The sequence below is a fragment of the Triturus cristatus genome, chromosome 6 (genome assembly GCF_964204655.1).
Source record: "Triturus cristatus chromosome 6, aTriCri1.1, whole genome shotgun sequence".
Lineage (NCBI taxonomy): Eukaryota > Metazoa > Chordata > Amphibia > Caudata > Salamandridae > Triturus > Triturus cristatus.
The window spans coordinates 1,154,344,202-1,154,359,885 of NC_140589.1; the positions used below are offsets into that span (position 1 = coordinate 1,154,344,202).

At 45.8% G+C, this 15,684-nt stretch overlaps 1 protein-coding gene across 5 annotated transcripts in view; it reads right to left on the minus strand.

The window, feature by feature from the left end:
• Positions 1–15,684, minus strand: part of SLC8A1 (solute carrier family 8 member A1) — a 1,275,220-nt gene that overhangs the window by 845,238 nt on the left and 414,298 nt on the right. The gene's annotated exons all lie outside the window — the stretch shown is intronic.

The window sequence follows — 15,684 nt, forward strand, 5'->3', positions numbered from 1 at the left end:
GGCCAGTACTTGTGCAGCCTCCTTCGCTCCCTCCCTCTCGCTCCCGTCAGCTGTCTGCTTCTCGGAATATTTTCCGATTTCCTCAGCTTTCGGAGTGCGGGAGCCCAGACTTGCAGCGAATGCAGCGTGGCCCAGTGCCAGCCCCCTTATCAGCATCCAGGCCCTTCCACCCCATGGATCACTCACAGCAGCGCTCCCTCCACGGACTGCCGTCACACTCCCACCGCTTACTTTCCCTCCACCGTTGATGTTATCTGTTCACCTGGTTTTCAATCATGAGGGTATATTAGATGGGAAAACAGCAAGGCCGGGAGAGGAAAGCTCCCAGAAGCAAGAGAGGAGTGTAACATTCTTACTGCTTGGGAAACCCCGTCTTCTCCCTCGTTAAGGAGATCGTTGGACATGTGCTTTTTAAACGAGGCGCAGATGCAACGAACGGAATGAGCTTGTTGCACACAACGGATTAATAAATGAATGAACATAGACACCTGTCGGGTGCGAGTGCTTATTCACACACGTGCAATAAGCAAGCTGGAGGCAGCTGTGCAGAAGCAAACATCTCGAGGGTCCAAGCAGCCGATGTTGAGCATTCTATAAGTGCACATCTGGAATGTGTTCTCATTTTACCCACAGTGCCAGGGGTAAAGGCCGAGCCAACCTATCTTGGACTCTGAGCTCTCTTTGGTGCACTTTTAGGCACTTTGCTTTAGTTTGCTGTTGAAGTCTCTCTTATTGGACCCTTTCAAGAGTTTGCAGGCTGCTCAGACTGCAGGCCCATCCATACCTGCACATCAGCACATTAGGGGAGAGGATGTGGTCCGTCGGCTGCGCTGCCGCCTCTGGTGCAGGAAACCAGGGTTCGAGCCTCGAGGTCGCGTCCACATCCTATGATTCTGGGCAAATCACTTAATCTCCCCGTGCCTGAATGTGTAATGTAAATACGGTGCAATGTAAAGCGCTCCAATACCTTCGGGTCGAGTTCGCGCTATATAAATCGGCAAAAAAAATAAAAAATTAGCCCAAGCAGTAGGGCCACTTGGCCATGAGTCCCCTTCTCACCCAACTAACACTTGTTGAGGCACCTTGTGGGGTACAATGGTCGCAGATTCTTTATGACACGTATTTAAAACAACCGCTTCAGTTGTTACCTAATTTATCCATTTAAATCTCTTACCTTTGTCAACTATTCCCAAAGCAAATTGGCGTTAAAAAAAATCACATTATACATAGGGCTCCCAGTTTTATGGTATTTTTTTTTTAAACATTTCCGTCTGTATTTCTCCATATTTATTTTTTGTCAACTTTAGCTGTATTTATCCTTATTTATTATGGGTTTTGTGAAACAAATAAAGCAGAAACTGGTATATTTCCACATTTATTTAACAAAAAAATACGCAGTCATGCTTGAATGCCTGCCAGGTTTCAGAGATAGGAACAACCGCAGAAGATAATCAATGCACTTATATGAAAATATGCAAATTTCAGTATCAGCCTTGTGCATATCTACTGCTGTTTCACCCAGCCTCTTTGCTAAAATCCCTTTCTTTGTTACCTCCTTACCTATCAATCCACAGTTATTGGCCTGGCAGTCATGGCAAAGTGTATTTAGAAATATTCAAAAAGCACCTAATTTCCGTTTATATCCACATTTAAAAATAAATACATGCAAGAAAATAAATGGTTTTCTGTCTGTATTTATCTGTAAAAATCAGTAAAACAGAAAACATGAGGCCTTAATTATAAAACATAGGCAGTTTTTTGGATCAGCTGTGGTTGAGGTCTTGTCTTTGGTTCTTTTCGGGGAACCACTTCCTTAGAGATTCCAGGTTTAGCTTGCTAATGGACAGCCTCTAGCTAGGAGAAAAGTAAAAAGAACAGATGATGGACGTAATTCTGAACAAATCAAACATTCATCCCCAGTCACAGATCTGGGTTAAATCCATTGTTTTTTGCTCACCACACCAGCCCAGTTTGGACCCAGCCATATGCAAATCCGTCTTGACCCTCTCTCATGGGGCTAAAACAGAACGATAGATGAAACCCAGATCTGTGACTGGGGTTGAATGTCTGATTTGTTCAGCATTCTCTTCATCAAATGTTCTTTTTGATTTTCTAGCTAAGATAGGGCTGAAAGTGCTGTGTCTGATTTGGGAGGTAACCCTGTCTTTCCTTCTTTAGCTGGCTCTCCTAATTGGAATCCTAGAGCCTGCTAAGTAGAAGGCTGCCGCCCATGGGCCATTTTGTGACCAGTTGGTCTTTATTCTGTAGTGTCTGTTTAAAGTTTACCTCCACGTCGCTAAGGGGTTTCAGCCCTTCTTGCATCCCTCTTTTTTCTCTTCGCTACTACTCACATGCCAATGTGTATTTTCCGAGGACCAGTGCACTCACTAGATTGTTTAAGAACCCGTGTGTGTCCTCCCCTGACAAATGGTCCCACCACTGGTGTAGAACCATGGGACCTTCAGCTTGATTAAGCCATGAATTAAAATTCCATGATCTTACATACTATGTACATGGGGATGTTTAGTTTCCTTCTGGACTTCTCAGTAGTAGGTTGCCGTCAATTCCCAGGCAAACCTAGGAATAATACCAAACCACTTAACGTTTGTTGGACCCAGGAGTCTTGCTACCATTGTCAAGCTGTCCTTCATGCTTCTTAATAGCTGTCCTCTGCTCCAGGTCTATCAGCTGATTCCCGTTAGGGTATGACTGTGAATCCACTCCGGCACTGTGCCTTGCCAGCCCCGGCACTTTTGGGTTGAGCGAGCCAGTTCAGTTTGGTATTTGGTAATAAAAGGCTCATCTACACTGTTAGAAATGGAGGTCTATACTTGGCAGAGGTAGGTACCTTTATCCAAGTAGGGACCCTTCTTCCTAGTCAGGGTAAGGGAGTTACACCCCTAAAATAACCTCTGCTCACCCCTAGGTAGCTTGGCACGAGCAGTCAGGCTTATTTCAGAGACAGTGTGTAAAGCAATTGCACATAACCAAAAGTAATACAGTGAAAACACTACAAAAGGACACCACACCAGTTTAGAAAAATATCCAATATTCTTATATATCAAAAACAAGACCAAAACAATAAGAATCCAACATACAGTACTTTAAAATATATATACTTTGCAAAGTATCCTTAAAATTGCAGAAATACCTCAAAAACACAGTTTGTACGGGTCGGTAGCTCCATCCAGGGCTACCTGGATGCTGAAAACAACAGAGTCTAACAGTTCCAGCTGACCACGTCGGTAGAGGCCAGCGAAAGCGTGGACAGACTTGGTAACAATACCTTTCTCGTTGCGGCTGGCATGTTGGTGGTCGCGGTTGCGTTGCAAAATGGAAGCGGTGCAGGGTGCGGTGCCGTCTCAATGCGGTGCAGTCAGCGGCTCGATGACGATCGTCCAGAGAGCTTCGGTGAGACCAAGGCTTATGGTGCAGGGTGAGGCGGTGCTCGATACGGTGCTGGCAGGTTTCAGTGCAAGCGAAAGAGCTGGTTAGCGGGACCTGGCATCGGCCGGCCCAGACGGCTGTGTGGGATGAGGCGGTGTGTCATGAAACTTATGAGCGGGGCCCACAGCCACGAGGCGGTCACGGGTGTCGAAGTCAGCAGCATCGATGGCATTGGTGAGACCAGGATGCTGAAGTGAGGTGGTATGGAGTGCGGTACCCACAGTTTATGGTGCAAGCAACGACTAGTTGGCGGCGGTCATCGGTGAGACCAGGGTTGCGGCGCGAGATGCCGACGGTGCCTTCTGCGGTGCCATCAGGACACAAAGCCACTGATGAAGTCGGTGACATAGTCGGTTGCGTTTCCCTTTTCTGTGGCAACTGAAACAGCGGTTTCAGAAGCGGTACCTAGAGGTTGGTGAAGACTTTGCGGCACCGAGACTTCAGAACAGGAGGCAATCTCTACTTCAAGCCCTTGGAGATACTCAGCACAAGTACAAAAAGTTCAGTCCAGTCCTTTCACTGCCTAAGGCAGAAGCAGCAACTGCAGGCCAACGCAGCAAAGCAACAACATGGCAAAGGGGCAGTACTCCTCCTGGCATTTCTTCCAGCTCTTCTTCTTGGCTGGTTCCTTGATTCCAGTGAGTTTTAAAGTTCTGGCGTCTGGGCCCCAATATTTATATTCAAAATCTCTTTGTTCTCTCAGGCAGAGAGTGTCTGTGCTTAGTCCGAACCAGTTTGGTCCTTTCTGGCCCAGCTTCCCAGCAGGAGGTGGAGACATCATTTTCTACAGCAGACCAGGCCCATTCAGGGTCAAGAAAATCTCCTCCCACTACTCTAAATGCAGGTCAGATCTATTCAGCCCAGCCCTGACTCATCCAGGAAGGCAGAACACACCTCAACCCCCCCCCGCCCCAGTGGCTGTCTGAAGAGAATGCACTGCCCCAGCCCCTGTCACTCCAAACCCAGACAATCAATCCACAAACCCAGCAGAGGCACACAGAATGGCTAAGCAAGAAAATACCCACTTTCTGAAAGTGGTATTTTCAAACATAGAACATAAAAATCATCTTTACTAAAAGATGCATTTTTACATTCTGAGTCCAGGCATACTAAACTCAATTTCCCTATCTTATCCCAATGAGAAGTTATGCTTATAAGATTTTATAAGCAAAACTCCCATGCTACCCTATGGGACAGATAGCCTTCCATAGTGAAAAACCAAATGCACTGTAATTCACTACCAGGCCATGCCACACACACCTGTACATGTCCTACCTTCGACATACACAGCACCCTGCTCACAGGGTTATCTTGGGCCTACCTTAGGGTCGACTTATATGTAATAAAAGGGAAGATGAGGGCCTGGCAAGTGGGTGCACTTGCCAAGTTGACATGGCAGTTACAAACTGCGCACAGACCCTGCGGTGGCAGGTCTGAGTTACCTTTGCAGGGCTACTTCTGTGGGTGGCACAATCAGTGCTGCAGGCCCACTAGTAGCATTTGATTTACAGGTCCTGGCATTCCCAGTGCATTGTACTAGAGATTGGAAACACCAATCCATAACACAATTTACACAGGGAGCATAAGCACTCTAGCACTAACCAGTAGTGGTGAAGTGCCCAGAGTCCTAAAACCAACAAAGACAGGTCAGAAAAAATAGGAGGAAGAAGAAAACAGTTTGGGGATAACCCTGCAAAAAGGGCCATTTCCAACATACGTTGGCCAAACGTGGCTCAGTTAAATGTGTTCTTATAAATGCCAGGTCACTGGTTAAGCACGCTATAGAATGCGTGGTATTTCTGGAGGAATTAGATATTAAAGTAGCATTCATTACAGAATCTTGAGCCGTTTCGACCTCCGGTCCAGACCTGGTAAAGGCCACTCCTCCAGGCTATGTCTGCTACACTTTGAACAGACCCATGAGGAGGGGTGGGGGCCTTGCAATTATCTACCAGGATGATTTGAAGCCCATTTTTCAGCCAGCATCCAATACCTTTTGTGAGGCATTATGGTTTAATTTTAACTTGAAGCACTCAAAAAGTTTTAAGGGGCGATTGTTCTATCGGCCACCAGGTCCGAGAGCAGGGTTCCTGGATACAATAGGCACCCTATTAGAAGAAGGAATGTGTGCAGACTCATTCACGGTTTTGGGGGACTTTAACTTCATTCTGGAGGATCTAGGGGACTCAGATACATTAAACCTCGATAAAATCTTGGAGACCGGGGACTTGAAACAACAGGTGGAAGGTCCCACGCACCTCAAGGGCCACACTTTAGATGGGATTTATACTAATGACCCCGATCTCTCTGTACTTGAGGTAGTTCCTCTGGTTTGGTCAGATCATAGGGCAGTTACTTTCGAAGTGTCTGACCCCAAAGTACCAATACCCATTCCAGGGTCTCTTAAGATGCTGGAATTTAGATCCTGAAGGGATCTAGATGTGGCTCGGTTTGAAGAGGAACTTGAGAGTTCCTTTCTTCCTTTTTCCGCCGGATATTGATAAGGCAGTAGAGGGTTACTCTGACTGGCTTGACAAAGCCTGTAAAAAACTGGTCCCGGTGAAAAAGTGGACCCCCAGGCTCATTAAGCCTTCCTCTCCCTGTTATTCTGATAAACTTAAGACTCAGAAGCAGGTATGTAAAAAAACTTGAATGGGTCTGGAGGAAGGAATACAAAATCGCCGATAAAGAAATCTATAAATAGAGCCTCAGAAGTTATAAAGACCTACTGTTGGAATCAAAAACGAGTACTATGCCCATGAAATTCTCCTAGCAAAATCAAATGCAAAAGAATTATTCAAAACAGTGAAGAGGCTAGCGGTGCCAAATTCGCCGAAGGTTATCAGCAGTCCAGGCTTGTGCAACAAACTGGCATCCTGGTTTCAACAAAAGGTGGGTGGTATCGACTCTTCCTTTTCTATAGGCCAATCTGGCATTGGAACCGCCTCCCATAGTAAGAGTATGGCAGACCCTTGACTGGTTCCTCCCGTTAGAAAACATTGACACGCAAAAACTTTTTGAACTCAATTCGTTTGGGTTCCCCCACTGATCCTTGTCCTGTTTTTATTGCGAAAACCGTCTTGGAATTGATTGGGGGGGGCCTTACACCCATTGATAAACGACATCCTGATCTCGGGGTACTTCCCGAAGGCCTGGAAAACTGCTTCCATTCTTCCCCACTGAAAAAGCCAACGTTGAACCCCTCTGATCCGGGCAGTTATCTGCCGATTTCGCGGCTTTCAATGCCAGCTAAAATCATGGAAAAGGCCATGAATAGCCAGTTGAGCGCCTATTTACTTACCAACCATATACTCGACTCAACGCAATTCGGTTTCAGAGCCGAACATAACACTGAACTGGCCTTAATCAAATCTTTGGACGAAGTCAGAGAGGCCCTGGATGGTGGCGGCAGAACCGTGATGGTCCTGTTGGATCTTTCAGCAGCCTTTGACACGGTCCATCATGGAATTTTTATGGATCGTTTGTCAGAGGTGGGAGTTCAAGGGATGGCTTGGAAACTGCTATGCTCGTTTCTCTCTGATAGGTCCTAGACTGTCAACCAGGGTATTTATAATTCTGATTCCTTTAGTCTTCCATGTGGGGTCCCTCAGGGATCCTCACTAAGTCCCACCCTTTTTAATATTTATATGATTCCACTTGCCGCTCTCATAAAATCCCATGGCTTTCAGCTAACGTCCTATGCGGACGACACTCAAATAGGGTTATCCTTTAAGGACGGCATGGAAAAAGAAACGGGAATGCGCTTCCATGATTGCATGAAGGAGATCGCTGGATGGATGGCCTCGAATTGCCTGAAATTCAATTCATCCAAAACTGAGATTATTGTCTTCGGAAATAATCCCAATGTTTGGAGTCCCGACTACTGTCCGGTGGAACTGGGCAGCTGCCCTATTCCCTCGCCGAAAGCAAAAAATCTAGGCATAATTGTCGACTGTAAACTGACCTTTAGCGATTATATAAGCACCATGGTCTCCACCTGTTTTATGTGGCTACGAATTTTAATGAAAATCAAACCTTACCTCTCGCAGGGGAACTTCAGGACGGTGATCACGGTGCTTATCATGTCAAGACTGGATTACTGCCACGGCATTCTCATGAATGCCCGTCAGTACCTGGTTAACAGGCCGCAGATGGCTCAAAATGCGGCGGCAAGGATGTTACTGGGTATTCCTAAATTTGCTTCGGTAAAAAATTAGTTAGCCAGGCTGCACTGGCTTCCGGTGAAGCAAAGAGTCTGTTTTAAGGCCCTTTGTACAGATTTTAAGGCCTTAAATGGGACTGGCCCTCAGTACTTGCAGGACAAGTTTACATGGTATGTTCCTACTAGGACTCTTTGGTCCTCTAGTGCGAAAAAAGTTCTTACACCTTTTGTTAAGAAGGCTAGCTGGGGTGGTAGGAGCTTCTGGGCCGGTGCATCAGTGGCGTGGAATAATTTGCCTTTCTCCTTGAGGAACGCCCCCAGTCTTCTTGTGTTCAGAAAGGGTTTGAAGACCTGGCTTTTCACTCAATAATTGTCCACCCCCTCCGGTCAGGTATCAATACAGCGCCAGGACACCTTAGGGTAACCGTTGCGCTTTTCAAATTTTATTAACATAACATAACATACGGTCTCTCATGCCTACTTTTGTGCCCTAGCCACATAAACGTGACTAATGAATTAGGCTGCCTTTTCCCATCGTCCACTGCAACTGTTGATAAGGAATAGAAAGATCTCTATTGATTGTCATGACCATTACACCATGACACTTCTCACATAGGTTTACTAATCCTTGGACTCCCATCTGCCATTGTCATGATACTTCACTGCCCATGCCAGGCTGTGCTGCCATTCTTGCGGCACCTACTGTAAAGGCGTGGGTGTTAAAATAGACCTCTGGGAGCCTGGCTCTGCTCAAAATCTTTCAGTTAACCTCAATAAATTAGAATTTACTGAGAATTGTGGTATATTCATAAACATTGGGTGGCCTTTCAGTGCTCTGATACACAATTATGGTTTTAACAGACAGACTGTGCATGTGCCATGAATAGCTAAACAATTTATGTACACTATCTTGCACTTACATTCTTGCTCAGTCTTTGGTTTCCGGATCCATTCCATCATATATGTATCAACCAATCGCATATCTGTTGCCCTCAACCATGAGTCCCCTTCTGTTTTTAGGTCTCGCGTGGGTGTTGCAGTGCAAAGCGCTGCTCCGCCTCCGCGAGAGATTTTGTAAGAGAGGACTTTCATAAGAGGGATGAACCCCCGCCCCTAATTTCCATTGGCTGGCATCACCGTTTATGGTAAACAGTGGCCTGCCATTGGAAATGAGGACATTTGGTTGCCTCCCTTTGGCCTTTTAGTCCGGCCATCCGGACTGGATCGCCTGCTTCACGGCTGTCGTGAAGCGATTTCTTATCTTTATGAGGCTGTTATATAAACTAGCCTTGAGATCCAGTCCGGATGGGTCGACCCAAAAAGAGACAGGGCGCTGCGTGTTTACTTTTGCATCGCGCTTTCACTTAAAGTGAAAGCGCGATGCAAAAATAAACAGCGGGAATGGCGAGTGCTAGTTGCTTGTGGCTCTGCGGCTGCATGTTAGTGGTATGCGCTCCAGTTTCTGTGACTAAATGTTAGCATTCTGGCCGCTTGGCCCCGTAGATAAATGTTAGTGCTATGCACTCTTGACTCCATTGCTGAGGGTTAGTGATGTATGTACACTCAATGCTGTATGGCCGAGCGTAGTCGCTATGCGCTCTTGGTTCGATGACTGAATGTTAATGTTATGGTTGGGGACTGAACGTTGGTGCTCTGTATCTTGGCTACCGCAGTAGTGCTAGCTCTGTGGCTGATTTTAGTGCTGTGCCTTCTTGACTGAATGCTCGTGCTGTGCGCTCCTGGGACTGTAGCTGAATGTTTGAGATCGGCGCTCTGTGGCTAAATGTTACCGCTGTGCGCTCTTGGCTGAAGGATGTTAGGGCTGTGAGCTCCTGTCTCAGTGGCTGAATGGTGGTGCTTTGCTCTCTGAGTGAAGTGGCTGAATGTTAGTAGCACGCGCGCTTACAGCTCTGCTGCTGGGCGTTAGTGGTGCCCGCTTACAGCTGTGCTGCTGGGCGTTGGTGGCGCGCGCTTACAGCTGTGTTGCTGGACGTAAGTGCAGTGCGCTCTGGGCCGTGCGACAGTGCTGCTGCTTCTCTCCCCATCTGAGGAGGGTCCGCACTCCCTCTTCAGTCCTCAACCCTTCTCAAAGGTTGTCCCCGCGCAGAGCACTCTAATCACACCGCGGTAGGCCTCTCTGGCGGTTTGACGCATTTATATGTCCTGACTATTCCGGCGGTGGGGGAGAGGCTCAGCTTTGGAGGTATCCGCGTGACAGCGAGTGACGGCTCGGCCGTATCATGGGATCAATGAAAAGCGCAGAAAGCAGGATAGACAGCGATGCCCCTGACAAGGCCTTAGCTCCTCGGCTGACAAAGCCGGCCGCGTTTTGAATATTTGTGTTTTTTGATTATTGTGATTTCCCCATACATCTTTTCACATGGCTCCTGTTACTGTCCTTCCTAAATTGTAGCCTTTCATTGGTAAATAAGCTTACTAGTCCCTCCTTGGTACCGCCTTGTTGCCATTTGTAACCCCACAAGGACTGGACCTTTCACTTGTGGTGTTAAACGGTGTGCTTTATATGGTCAGTGAGCACTATTTTCTTGGTGCACAGGAAGGAACGTGTTAATCTGCCAATTTGCACTAGCACTTTTAATGTTTCCTCCTTTGCCAGCACCAAGTCATACCTACGCCTCTCCAGCGATGCCCCCTCAAGCCAACACCTCTCCAACGATACTCCCACAACACCCGGCTTCGATATACCCTTACCCAGGGCTTTAAGTGGGATGAACAAACTGGGGGGTCTCGTAAAGGGGCGTGGCCAATGTAATTAAGGGCGTGGCCTAACATCACGTAAACTAAAATCTGTGCATAGCATATGGTGCTTCCCGACTTGCAGCCGCGGCCCGTGGAGGGAGTTCCGTGGGGTGTAAAGGCGGGGCGGGGGAGGAGCAGGGTGGGGGGTTCTATTTTGCGATGCAGCGCGCGCTACGAAATTTGTTTTATTTATTCTATTGTTTACTTACCTGCAATTATCCATATTCCGGTTTTTAGAACCCCCCACCCTGCCCCTCCGCCTTTCCGCCACATGGAACTCCCTCAACGGGCCGCGGCTGCCGACTTGTATTTTGCTGTTTCTGTCATTGCATCCAGATTTATGATACAAGTAATATCATGCCTACAACAAATCAGGACTATTGGCTTTGTCAATGGTTGTGAGATACATAAGATAAATAAGCAGCAACTATGGCTTGAATATATTGTAAAAGCTTCCACTTTCAGCCCTGGTGACACCACAACAGTGTTGCTGCTCCTGAGTTTCAGAAAGAGAAGGGAAGTCCAGAAAGAGCATGGCTTTCTTTAAAGGATTTCCTTTCCCCTACAACGCTCACCTGGCATGAAGTCATGCCATAACTTCTCCACTAGTGAGAAGTGAGCAGTGTGAGCACGCACACATTGATGTGCCTGCTGTCCCTGCAGTCCGGAATAAAAGGGACCGCCAGTTCCAGGGCTCAAAACACAAAGGCCCCCTTTAGAAAACTGCTGGAACTTAGACCCGGTGAGACCCGGCCCACTTAAAGCCCTGCCCTTACCTTTGTCCAGGTTGCAGAGCTTCATGAAGCAAGGCGAGCTCAACAACATCTGTAAGCAGAGCTCAGAGATAGCCAGATTCCACCGTAGCCACCTTCCACATACACGCTGACCGACACATGACAAACCCACTCCTCGCTGTTCCCTTCCTAGCTTGTAAAGGGTGCATGCTCCACTCACGGCACTCGCTGCCCACAGTCTCACAGCTGCGCAAACTACTCTGTGCCTCTGTTGGCAATTCCACTGCTACGCCCTTCCCACACATTTGATGCTAGTAAATGAACTCCCCGACACCTAAGTCCTTCCGGCACTTAACAAAGCCCCAAGAAGCCGAGCGATGTGGTATACCATAACCCTAGAGACCCCCAGCGCCTCCTCGACTCTCCCTCAGGTGACTAAAGAGCTCCAGCTGTTAGAGCACGTATCTCCCCACTGATTCGTACTTCTGTCATAACAAGGCAGTGCACTGGAAACAGAAGGACAGACAGAAAATCACGCAATTGTCAAGAGCTAGCGTCCTGCGCATGTGGTGTAATGTCAGAGTTGGTAAATTCCGGAAGAACAAGAAAATACAAAAAAGTTATGCAATAAATCTGAAAATAATCTAATTAAATCTGAATTACTTTTTAATACTAGCTCATGAACGTTAACTGAAATTCCAACCAGCCAAAGAAAAATACATATTTTATTTAAAAACTTTATTACATTATCACACGTCAGTCAAAGTAAAAGGCAATTGCTAGAATAACAAGCATTTGCAATACGATAGGTCTCACATTTACGCAAGTTTAAGCTGATGGCATTGTAAAGGACAATACAATTCAATTCAATTCAAAGATAGCTTTATTCGGTATTTGACAAACACCATATAAGCAAACATTACAAAAAACGATTAAAACAACGTTATTTAAACATTTACATACTAAAAAGTGGTAGAAGGGTCGAGGTAAATATGACATATTTATGTATTATATGATGTTATTAGGCACAAAATAATACTTCTACAAACCCTCAACCTACTAGTCGCTTCTCATAGACCCTCTACATTTTATAATAAACGACAGGAATTTTATCATCACTTCAATTGTACATTCGTCTTGAAGCAGATACAATCTGTGGAGAGCTGCTTTACAGCTTCTCAAGCCCCACAGTTTTAACAGAGGCAATAGATGTTTTTTCCTACCCCATTGATAGTACTTGCAGAACAGTATGCAATGTATGTTAGACTGAGTGGCTATTCCGTCACACGGGCAATTAATCATTTTCACTGACCAATCATTCGGTGTAGGGAACGTTATTAACCTGAAGAAACAGTCTGTCCTCAGACGCGCCAACAGCATTCTATGGTAAGGGGAGATATTTGGCGCCAGATAAGGATGTAAACCATGTTCATGCAAAATCTGGCGGTGGGCTATAATGGTAGATTTATTCCCATCTAAATAGTATCTCCTCTCCTCCAATAGGCCAAGACACGTCTCTTTTAGTTCTTTTTTGGGGAATTGGGCGCATGATATTGGGTCTGAAAAGAGTTCTGGGCTGCCGATGGAGTTCAGGAGTTTTTTAACGTAGGCTAGCCAAGGTTGTTTAGCGCCATTTCCTTGCTGCAGGCAATCCTGAATTACCTCCCTGTTAAAGGTTGTGTCCTCGCATGTCCAGATCTTATGCCACAACATAACTGGCGCTATCTTTATAATATCACTGATGTGAGATCTATCCAGTTCGTTGTGGCAGATAGTAGTAGATGTGGAACGCGGGACTCCTAAGAGGTGCCTCAGGAAAGCATTCTCCACCCTTTGAATTTCGGAACTATCTGCAAGTCCCCAAATCCCCGCCCCATAAACAGCTGTGGACACACATTTAGCTGCATAGATCTTAAGTAGTGTGTCTACCGGTTTCCCGCCCAATTTTTTAGCAAATTGCTTAACCGCCCCTATTGCGCGAGCAAAAGCCAGGTTTCGGGAGGTAACCGCTGCAGACCATGTCCCCCTGTTATTAAAAATGATACCCAAGTAGGAAAAAGTTTTCGACATCGCTATCTTTGAATTATTAACAAAGGTTTTGCAGTCTGGTACTTTTTTTCTCGTTGTGCATGACATCGTGAAAGTTTTCCCCACATTTATTATAAGGCCTCTAGAGCTCATGAAAGTTGCAAAGCCTGTTAGTGCCTTTTGGAGTCCCCGCTGAGTGCGGGCCATAATCACCGCATCATCAGCGTATAGCAATAACGGGACTGCGAGTCCATTTATCTTGGGGTAATCCACCTCCAGGTCATTCATCGAGTCTGCTACCTCGTTTATATACAAATTAAATAAAAACGGTGCAAGGATGCAGCCCTGGCGAACGCCCTTTGCAATTGGGAATTTTCTGGTTTGCTCGCCGTTTCTGCCATATCTCACCGTAGCTCCTGCATCTCTGTAAAGTTCCTGAATAAAAGTTAGGATGTTTTTATCTATCCCCATGTTAGTCAGGGTTTTCCACAGGGTTCCATGATCCAGACAATCGAAAGCCGAAGTTAAATCGACAAATGTCAGGAATAGGTTCCCTTTTTTTGATCCAATATATTTGTTTATTATAAGGGACAGGTTTAAACCCTGCTCTATGGTTCCCACCCCCGACTTAAAACCATATTGAAATTTTGAGAGTATCCCGTTAGTCTTGGACCAAGTTTGTAGTTTGGTTAGTAACACCCTGCCAGCAACCTTCATCAAATTATCTAACAGAGAAATTGGGCGATAACATTTTGGGTCTTGTCTATCTCCTTTTTTAAATATTGGAATGACTATCGCTTCCTTCCATGTTTTAGGGAAACCCAATTTAGTGTAAGCATTTAGAACATTTGCCAGTAAGGGTGCCCAGAGATCTACGTTCCCTTTAAATAGATCAATGGGTACACCGTCAGGCCCTGGAGCTTTTAGGCTTGCACTCTGGGAAATCGCTTGTTCCAGGTCTGCAGGGGTGAACATTACTTTTAATGGGAAATTTCCCTGTGGTTGTAAAAGGATCTCCCTCCCCTCAGCCAACTCCTCTTGTGAGGTCAACATAAGAAAGTCTTTCTTGTAAAGTGCAGTAAAATGCTTGACCCAAACATCTTCAGCTATGCCAATTTCCATGGAATCTACCTTCCTATCTAGAAAAAAGGGGGCATTTACCTCTTTCCAGAAGGACGTATTATCCCTTAGTGCGCTTGCCTTTATCAAGGCTTCCCAAGCTGCATTTTTGAGTTCTTTCTTTCTTGTCAGGAGAGTCTGCTTATAAGCTTGTCTAGCCTCCTTGACTTGTCTGCTATCCCTGGGTATAGTCTTTAAAGCCTGTAAGAGTGTTTTATGCGCACTTGTGCAGGCTCGGTTAAACCAGCCATATGTTCTCGTTTCCTCCCTTACCTTTAATTTTTTAGTTAGTTTGGCGTTTATTTCTGCTTTAATCTCATCAAATGCCTGTATTATTTGTTCTGGGTTAGTGCTTGATTCCAGGCAGGTGTTAAATTGACTAATTTCTTTCTGTAATAGATCTTTCAGAAAGTTCGTGGGTTCAATTTTTGCCCATTTAATGGCATAGCCATTTTTCCTGGCCAATGCCACTGAACGGCCATGCAATATATCCGTGGTGCTTATTTTTTTCGTGCCCCATTTCCCTAATTTAAGGGAAGTGCTAATGGGAAAGTGGTCACTTATTGCTAGGCCCTCCGTTTCAAACCCGCCCACCCAACCTTGGTTCCTATTTGAGACCAGGATGAAGTCTATTACAGTACCTGCCCCATGACCAAAAAAGGTTGTTTGAAACACTACGGGTGGCTGGCAAAGTTCATTTGCAAAAGCCAGATCCCATTCATGCATGAATTGGTTTAGCAGATTTCCCGCTAGGGAATGTTCAAAATGTGTGGTGGGATCCCCTTGTGAGTCAAAAATGCCACATTTTTTTGTTTGGCTATAGGGACATAAATGACAATTAAAATCCCCTGCTATGAGTAAGCAGTCTGCCGCCTGACCGCCTTTGGTTAGCAATGAGTCCAGTTCCGCTATTAGAGTTTTTACCTCTACTTTTGGCATATTATTATAAAGATTTATCAGAAAAAAGGAGCGCCTATTTAATTTAAAAGACAATCCTAGTAGTGAACTCCCTACACCTGCTTTTGGCCCATTTGCCTCGTACATATTCTGTTCTATGTTACAGAGGTTAGAGGTAAAAATACACAGTCCCCCCGAACCCCTGCCTCGGTTACCCTGGATCGAGGGAACGTAGAAAGTGCTAAAACCCTCTACTGATGTCTCATATGGATCCCAACACTCCTGTAGGCAGACTATATCCTGCTTTTCCATGAAAGTTAGAAATAGCTGGTCACGCGCTTTTTTCGCAAGCCCAGCAATATTCCAGGAAGATATCTTAAGCATACAAGACCCCTCAGTGGTGGGGCAGGGTTCTTCCTGCCTAAGTTGTGAGACCATGCCCTCTTGCAAGGCTTCGATCTCATTATCAGGTTGGGTCTTGGTCCTATCTACTGTACTCAGGTATGGTTTTATGTTAATAATTTCAGTTATTGGCCC